Raw genomic sequence first — 9,429 nt, 5'->3', positions numbered from 1 at the left:
CCAGAAGGACCCTGAAGGGGACAGTTCTTGCTCCTGGAAAAGGGACAAAGAAGGGGGGTGGGGTTATGGACATTGGGGAGGGTATGTGCTTTGGTGAGTGCTGTGAAGTGTGTAAACCTGGCGATTCACAGACCTGTACCCCTGGGGATAAAAATATATGTTTATAAAAAATAAAAAATTAAAAAAAAAGGGGGGGGGGACAAAGAATTCTTGTTCCTCAACAGGGAGGGGGCTATTTTCCCCACAAGATGGGCTCCAGAGTAATTATAATCTCTCCTTCCTCGGTTAAAAACAAATTTATTCTAACAATTTAGTTAATGGGCTCATGTTAAAGTTTATTAAACTTGTTGCAAGAGCAAAGGCCTCTAGCAAGCCAACTGAAAGATTTCTCTCAGCAGAGACATTTATAGTTAAGAGAATTTATTTAGAACCACAATCGGGTACCTGGGTGACTTAGTTAAGCATCTAACTCTTGATCTCAAATCAAGTCTCGATCTCAGGGTCGGGGTTGTGAGTTCAAGCCCCGGTTGGCCTTCATGCCTACTTAAAAACAAACAAACCCATAATTATTGACCTATATAGTTCCTCTTTTCCTTAGATAGAACAGAGGCCCTTTGAAGTGCAGTTTCCCCACCCATCTTCATTTGCATTCAGGGAGCAAGGCCAAGACTGTATACTTTTGTCTGCTGTGTAGGGGACCCAGTGTTGGGCACTTGACATACATCAACTCATTTATTCTTCACAATAATACTGACAACAGCACAGGTTATTTAAATTCATCTTTCTAATGAGGACAGTTGAGGTCTCAGAGAAATGAGCAATTTACTTTTTTTTTTTTTTTTTTTTTTTTTTTTTTTTAAGATTTATTGGTGGGGGCGGTTTGCCTGGTGGTTCAGTTGGTTAAGTGTCTGACTCCTGATCTCAGATCAGGTCATGATCTGAGCGTCATGACATTGAGCCCTGCTCTGCACTCAGCCCAGAGTGAGCTTAGGATTCTCCCCTTCTCCCTCTACATCTCTCCTGCTCGCTCACTCTCTCTGTGTGTCTCTCTCTCAAATAAAATCTTTTAAAAATTTTGTTTCATTCTCTATACCTAATGTGGGGCTCGAACTCATGACCCTGAGATCAAGAGGCTTATGCTCCAACAGGCACCCCAAAGCAATTTACTTTAATTCTGTTTCTTCCACTATAAGTTCTTATACTTCTGATATATTATTGTTTTATCATATTGATAAAAACAAGTTTTTCTAGACTTTTATTTTTTTCTTGATTTGATTTGAATACTTTGAAATCTTAAAGTTCCATTGTCTTATCCAAGGCTGCTTATCTAGAAAGTGGAAGAACCTGATTCAACTCCAGGTCTTTTGACTCTGGAACCTGGATTGCTTTTGCTACACTAAAAAGCAGTCAGTCTATTTTGTGTCATGCAAGGCCTTTCCCCACCATTTAAAAATGGATATGCTTCTTAGAACCTCAGTGTTATTCTTGGACAACACACTTTAAGATATTTATTCTTCAGCACTTAAAACTTTTCTTATATATATATATTTATTTTTATTTTAGAGAGGGAGAGAGAACACAAGTGTGACACTAACACTTGAAGCATATGTGTGTGTGTGTGTGTGTGTGTGTGTGTGTGTGTGTGGGCACGTGCATGTGTGTTCCATGCCCATCAAAAGCCTGATCTCAGGACCCTGAGATCATGACCTGAGCCTAAATAAGGAGTCGGATACTTAACTGATTGAGCCACTCAGGTGCCCCAGACTTTTCTTATTTTTTAAAATGATTTCTCTTCTTGATCATAAAAGTAATACATGATTATTGTTCGGTATTTGGAATATGAACAAAATAAAAATCTTCCATAATCCTACTACCCAGAAATGGCCAAGATCAACCTTTTAGTGTATTTACCTTGAGCCTTTATTTATAAAGTGTAGGTAGTTTAACAGAGTTGAACTTCCATTGTGTGTGTCTTTTTATACTAAAAATATCTGCCATCAGCTAACTGGATTACTTGGGGTTTTTTTGTTTTTTAAGATTTTATTTATTTATTTGACAGAGAGAGATCACAAGTAGGCAGAGAGGCAGGCAGAGTGAGAGGGGGAAAGCAGGCTCGCTGCTGAGCGGAGAGCCCGATGTGGGGCTCGATCCCAGGACCCTGGGATCACGACCTGAGCTGAAGGCAGAGGCTTTAACCCACTGAGCCACTTAGGCACCCCTGGATTACTTGTTTTGCAAGTAGCAGTGCTATTATCACTTACATTGATAGGACAAATTGACTAATTTTACACTAATTCTTTCCTAGAGTATAGTTAAAAATGAAAAACAACCTCAGAAAACCATATATGGACTTTATTTTAAACATTTTATTAATTACTTCGAGTATTTTATAATAGACACTTTCTTTTTCCATTGGAAAAAAATACCCACTGGGGCACCTGTGTGGCTCAATCAGGGGTGTCTGCCTTCAGCTCAGGTCATGATCCAGGGGTCCTGGGATCCAGTCCCTCCTGGGGCTCCCTGCTTGGTGGGGACTCTGCCTCTCCCTCTGCCCCTCCCCCCTGCTTGTGTGGATGCATGTGCATGTGTACTCTCTCTCAAAAAAATAAATGAAATCTTTAAAAAAAAAAAATTAAAACAACCCACCTGGGGTGCCTAGTGTGGCTCAGTCAGTTAAGCATCCATCTGCCTTTGGCTCGGGTCATGATCCCAGGGTCCTGGGATCGAGCCCTGTGTGGGGCTCCCTGCTCAGCAGGAAGTCTGCTTCTCCCTCTTCCTCTGCCCTTTCCCCTAGCTTGCACTCTTCCTCAAATAAAATAAAATCTTAAAAAAAAAAAAAAAAAAAAAAGACCTGCCGCAGTTTTCCTATTGTTTCACCCCCCAGGATTTCCCCTTTAGAAGTTAACAAGAAAAATGGGACTAATTATCCCATGGGAATGTAGCTGATATTCACATAAGGAGATGCGGGCCATTATTTAAGGTCTGCTCGCCTGAACAAAAATGTCAGACAGGAAGCCATGTCTGTGTGCTCAGCCTTATTGCACTGAGGGCCGGCATCTACCTACCATCAGGTGGCAGGCTGAGACGTCCAGGAACAAAATGACCTCTTCATTTTGTCCTCAGTTTCTGATTTGTTCAAGACATACCTTATCTGCTCATTCTGTTCTAACACTCTTCTAATACTGTATCCTGGAAGAAAGTATTATGGACAGATCTCACATGGGTATATTTGAAACCCAGTGGAGCACTTAACAAAAATAGTTTAATAGGTCCTTCCACCAGAGGACTTGTACTCCACTGGCAGAAGTACCTCATTTTAAAAGGGTTTCCCCATTAACAAGCAAAGAAGCATTTTCTCTATTCAGTAGTAAACAGTTGTTTGCAGCATGATTAAAATCATTTTTACTGTGGCTTTCTTAAAAATTACATCTTCTTTCAGTGATCCAATTTGTTGTCATAGTTTTGAATTATCTGACACCTTCCTCAAAATTACAACTCTCAATATTAGAAATGAGGAAAAAGAGGGGCACCCAGGTGGCTCGGTTGGTTAAATGTCTGAAACTCTTGGTTTCGCCTCAGGTCATGATCTCAGGGTGGTGGGATGGAGCCCCACCTGGGCCTCCGCACTCAGCGAGGACTCCACTTGATATTTTCTCTCCCTTGCCCTCAGCCCCTCCCTTGGCTCATGTGCTGTCTCTAATATAAATAAATAAAATATTTTTTAAAAAAAGAAATGAAAAAGAAACCTGGTTAGTATTGTGTTTTGCTTTATTTGCATGGATTGCATTAATTTTTGTTCTTGTTTTTCATAATAAAGTGCCATTTTAAAAAATTATTTAGGTAATCTCTACCCAGCATGGGGCTTGAACTCATGACCCTAAGACCAAGAGTCACATGCTCTTCTGACCAAGCCAGCCAGGTGCCCTGCATAATAAAGGTGCTTTTAAAATTTAGAAAAAAAAAAAATTGTAGTACTCATATTCCTTACTCCTTAGTTCTGATGGACTGATGAATTTGACAAGAGATATTTCATTTTCTAATCTTAGCTCTAAGGAAACACCTGACAATAAGATAAAACTAGTTGTTCATGGTTGAAAGAATGGATAACCTCACGATGTGCCAGCAACTATGTCTTCTCCCTTCCTTCCTTCCTTCCTTCCTTCCTCCACCTGGGTCCGTTCCTAATTGCTCTTCCGGGCACTGTCCCTCTGCCTCTCTGTCTACGCCCTTCTTCTTTTTTCTTTTACGATTTTATTTATTTATTTTGGGTGGGGGGGAACAGAGAGGGAGACTGAGAGGGAGAAGCAGACTCCCCACTGAGCAGAGAGCCCAACGTGGAGCTCGATCCCAGGGCTGGATCCTGGGGCTCTGGGATCATGACCTGAGCCGAAGGCAGACATTCAACTGACTGAGCCACCCAGGCACCCTCTATGCCTGTCTTCTTGTGGCCCCCTATCCTGCAATGCCAATCTGTCATTCTCTGAGTCTTTTTTTTTTTTTAAGATTTTATTTATTTATTTGACAGAAATCACAAGTAGATGGAGAGGCAGGCAGAAAGAGAGAGAGAGGGAAGCAGGCTCCCTGCTGAGCAGAGAGCCCGATGCGGGACTTGATCCCAGGACCCTGAGATCATGACCTGAGCCGAAGGCAGCGGCTTAACCCACTGTGCCACCCAGGCGCCCTCTCTGAGTCTTTTTAGCCACTTGCTGGTGGAAGAAACTTGGTCATTTACAAACTAACCTGAAAAGCTTAGAACCCTGCTCCTACCTTCTTGAGAGCAGTTTCAGTTTCTATTCATTGGGGAAATGCAAAATGGTAAAAAGTTACTTTGAGTTCAATACTTTTAAAGACATTTGTATTTTCTTCATCATTATAGCATCCACAGTTATCCAAAAAAATCATAGTTCATAAAGATGTGAAATCTTCTTTAGGCTACAGACAATGCTCACACAAATACAGACCTTCTTAGAAAATCCCGCAGCCACAAGGCATTTCAGTAATACTATTAATGTTTTCAGAACAAACAAACCTAGGCTGCTTTCCATTAAAATCTAGTTTACAAACTTTGAATGAGAACCAAGTCATCAGCTTCTAAAAACAGTCCTGGACTTCCCTGTAGTTTATGCTTTTAGCACAAAATAACCAAAAGATACAGGTATGCTGTATTCTTTCTGCCTTCTAGCATCTTGTGAGAAGAAGCTGGTCCAGTGTGACTTCCCTGCAAGCTGAAGTTGGGTTTAGCTGCAATTGCACTACTACTTATCCCAAAGATACAGATGTAGTGAAGAGAAGGGCCATCTGTACCCCAATGTTCATAGCAGCAATGTCCACAATTGCCAAACTGTGGCAAGAGCCAAGATGCCCTTCGGCAGACGAATGGATTAAGAAGATGTGGTCAATAAATACAATGGAATATTATGCAGCCATCAGAAAGGATGAATACCCAACTTTTGTATAAATATGGATGGGACTGGAGGAGATTATGCTGAGTAAAATAAATTGAGCAGAGAAAGTCAATTATCATATGGTTTCACTTGTGGAGCATAAGGAATAACATGGAGGACATGGGGAGAAGGAAAGGAAAAGTGAACTGGGGGAAATCGTAGGGGAAGATGAACCATGAGAGACTGTGGACTCTGAAAAACAAAATGAGGGTTTTGGAAGGGAGGGCTGGGGGGTTGAGTGAGCCTGGTGGTCGGTATTAAGGAGGGTATGTATTACATGGAGCACTGGGTGTGGTGTATAAACAATGAATCTTGGAACACTGAAAAATAAAATATAATAAAATAAAAAAAAATAAAAAATGAAGTTGGGTTTAGGTGCAGATGTTCTTAAATGGAAATATATACCATATATGCCAGAATAGAAAGCAAAATTTTTCCCAAATACCATTTTTCAGAAAAGAGAGTGTTTTTTTGTCTTTACTTTGTTCAAGAAGGACAAAATTATTCCGAAAGACAGTATGTCTTGAAAGGACCTCGAGCAACAGGAGTTTTCTAATAAGGGCCACCTAAAAAATTAGGGGGAAAGATCAAAGGCATTCTTGAGTGTATGACCTCGGAGGACAAGCATGGCAGATCCTTATTAGTAGGCTTTTTAAAAAGTCACTGAAAAGGGAAGAAGTTCGTATTTGTTGAGTGAATACAGAGGGGAAAAACAAAAACCTGCCCTAATATTTAACAACTAGTTTCCTGAGACTCAATAAAATTTCCACTGGCAACAGCGTCTTCAAGTTAAAACATGTTCTTTCTTAAAATGCCTAAGAGGGAATTGTCAGATGAGCCAAAATGTTCCCGTGATGATGAAGACCCTGACGTAGAAGATGGCTGTAAAGAATTAAATAAAATGTCTTAAAGGGGAAAAAAATACTTTTTTTAAATTAATGATGTTCTGCATAATTTGTGATTTTAACATGAACAGATATTTAAATATCTAAAGTAATGAGTGGTTTAAATAGACTTTTTCATTATTTAATTTATGCCTATAAAAGTTTACATTTGAATTGCAGATTAAATAATGTCAATATCAAAAGCTACGTAATCCAGTTGGATAAAGACACTAACACTTGAAGCATATATGTGTGTGCGTGTGTGGGCGTGTGCATGTATGCGTGCGTTTATGGAGGAGTGGAAGAGTGAAGAAAGCTCCCCTGTGTAATTCTAACCCCAGTCTTCCATCATGTCCCTTCCCCATCCCTTTTAACGGCTGTAAGGCTAAACAATGTCTCCGAATTTATAAGACTTGCCTAGGATATTTACCTAAAATACAGATTCTCAGATCTCTCCTCAAAGATTCTGATTCAAGACTGGGGTAGAGAAGGGAATTTACTTTTTTTTTTTTTAAAGATTTTATTTATTTACTTGACAGACAGAGATCACAAGTAGACAGAGAGGCAGGCAGAGAGAGAGAGGAGGAAGCAGGCTCCCCGAGGAGCAGAGAGCCCGATGTGGGGCTCAATCCCAGGACCCTGGGATCATAACCCGAGCCAAAGCAGAGGCTTTAACCCACTGAGCCACCAAGGTGCCCCGGGAATTTACATTTTTAAACACTTTAGATGATTCTTAAGATCAGATAACTTTGGAAAGCACTGGCCTTTAGCATTGAATGAAATGGTAGGACATGAATGTGGTGGTGACTTCTCTTACACCTCACTAACCTGACTTCTTTCCTTGCCCACTGAGATGGAAAGATAAACAGGACCAGTCCCTTCCAGTCAGCCCCGTCATTACCTGCTTCCCATGGAAGGGAGGTGAAAGCAGGATGACCAAGGTCGCTTGCAGAGGGCTGGAAGAAGGCTGGAGTTTGTTCCTGCTTGGTGACCTCGGATGAAGGCAGGGCACTCCAGCCCTGAGCTCTCTGCAAGGCCAGAAGCGAGCAAGAATCAGGCAGCAGCCACACGGGGACTGGGGCAATGATGGAAGGTGGAAGCCAGCAGAATCGGCTTGCAGGAATGGAACTGTCCACAGAGATGGCAGGCATGAAGTGTCTGGAGCAAGAACTGTCCCCTTCAAGGTCCTTCTAGCTGGACTACGAATCAAATTGACATGAGACAGATAAATAGGAGAAAACCAAATTTCATAGCATACGTATGGGGAATCCATACATGGAAACTCCAAAGACAGGCAAAATGAGGTCTAGATGTGATCCTGAACTAAGGAGAGGGGGTAGGGATCTGCGACTTCAGAGGAAAGGAATGTGCTGCCCAGGGCAGTAAGAAATAAAGCACATATTTGGTAATTAGATGTTTGCCCTACCATACAGATAGGTCACTCAGATAAAATTTATCTCTGCTAATAATCCTTATTCTGGGACATACCCCCAATTTGGATTCTTCTGTGTGTTTAAGGGAGGGGCAGAAGTTTCTCTTGAGCCCACAGGGTTTCCATTGCCTTAAGCTCAGTCATCACACCAGAATGGCCCATCTTGGAGTGGCCTGCATTAGCATGGAAGAAATAGATCTTAGTTGCTCTACTGTAGTTGGGCATTCAGGGGGAGGGTCTTGGTTGATTTTTGTTATTGTTGTTATTATTTTTTTTAAGATTTTATTTATTTATTTGAGAGAGAAAGAGAGCAGGACCAGGAGGGAAGAGCAGAGGGAGAGGGAGAAGCAGATTCCCTGCTGCTCAGGGAGCCTGACATGGGGCTCAATCCCAGGACCCGGAGATCATGGCCTGGGCCAAAGGCAGATGCTTAAATGACTGAGCCACCCAGGCACCCCAGGCCTTAGTTTTTTTACGCAGTTTTGGGACTCCTTGCCCCAGAAGCTTTTTAGTACAGATTGAGGAAGCACGGTGGTCAAGACCTCAGGCAGCTGGTTAATGCTCTCCTCCACACACACTGAGTGTAGTGGCTTAATCAACTCCCTTTCAGGGGGAAGGGCCTTGTCCACTTGCTTCTTGGGAGTGTCAAAACAACACAAAAAAGTCAAAACTTGTGGATCCTTGATACTGGTTAAGACTAATGTTGTGTGAATGAACAAAGGACCCATAAAAGTTAGATATAAATTCATGAGTCCCTAGACTCCCAGTAAAGTTAATTACTGGGGCGCCTGAGTGGCTCAGTCAGTTAAGTGTCAGCCTCTTGATTTTGGCACAGGTCATGATTGCGGGGTTGTGAGATCGAGCCCCATGTGGGGCTCTGTGCTCAGCACAAAGTCTGCTTGAGATGCCCTCTCTCCTTCCCCCTCTGCCCCTACCCACCCCACATATGTGCATGCCCTCTCACTAAATAAATAAAATCTTTTAAAAAATAAAGTTAATTATTTATTATAGTCAAGGACAGAGTCTATAGTAAAAGAAGATCCTGCCAGGATGGATCCCCAACAACCCACCAACAAACAGCTCCAAGGAATGGCAATGGAAATTAAAAGTGCTCTGATGAACACAGCAGAAAGCCCTGACAAGTGAAAGAGAAATTCAAGAACCTTCTCAGAATGTTCCCTGTGTTTGTTAAGACTGTACAATTAACAGAGAGGGAGAGGTACCTGGGTGGCTCAGTGAGTTGTGCCACCTGCTTGCGATTTTGGCTCAGGTCATGAACTCAGGTAGCCCCACATCAGGCTCTGTGCTCAATGGGGAGGTATCGCAATCTCTGCTTGAGATTCTCTCCCACTGCCCCTCCCCATACTTTCTCTCTCTCTCTCTCACAATCTCTCTCTTAAATAAATAAATAAATCTTTTTTTTTTTTTTAAATGAACATATAGGGAGGGGTGCCTGGGTGGCTCAGTTGGTCAGGGGTCCGACTCTTGATTTTGGCTCAGATCATGATCTCAGGGTCATGAGGTTGAGCCCCACATAGGACTCTCTGTGCTCAGGGGGAGTCTGCCTGAGGTTCTCTACTCCCTCTTCCTCTGTCCCTTCCCCCCCAAACATGTGCGCACACATTCTCTCTCTCTAAAATAAATAAATCTTTTAAAAAAGAGAAGCTAG

This window comes from Mustela nivalis, assembly GCF_964662115.1.
Source record: "Mustela nivalis genome assembly, chromosome: 5".
NCBI lineage: Eukaryota > Metazoa > Chordata > Mammalia > Carnivora > Mustelidae > Mustela > Mustela nivalis.
Note: the sequence above shows the minus strand (reverse complement) of the source record.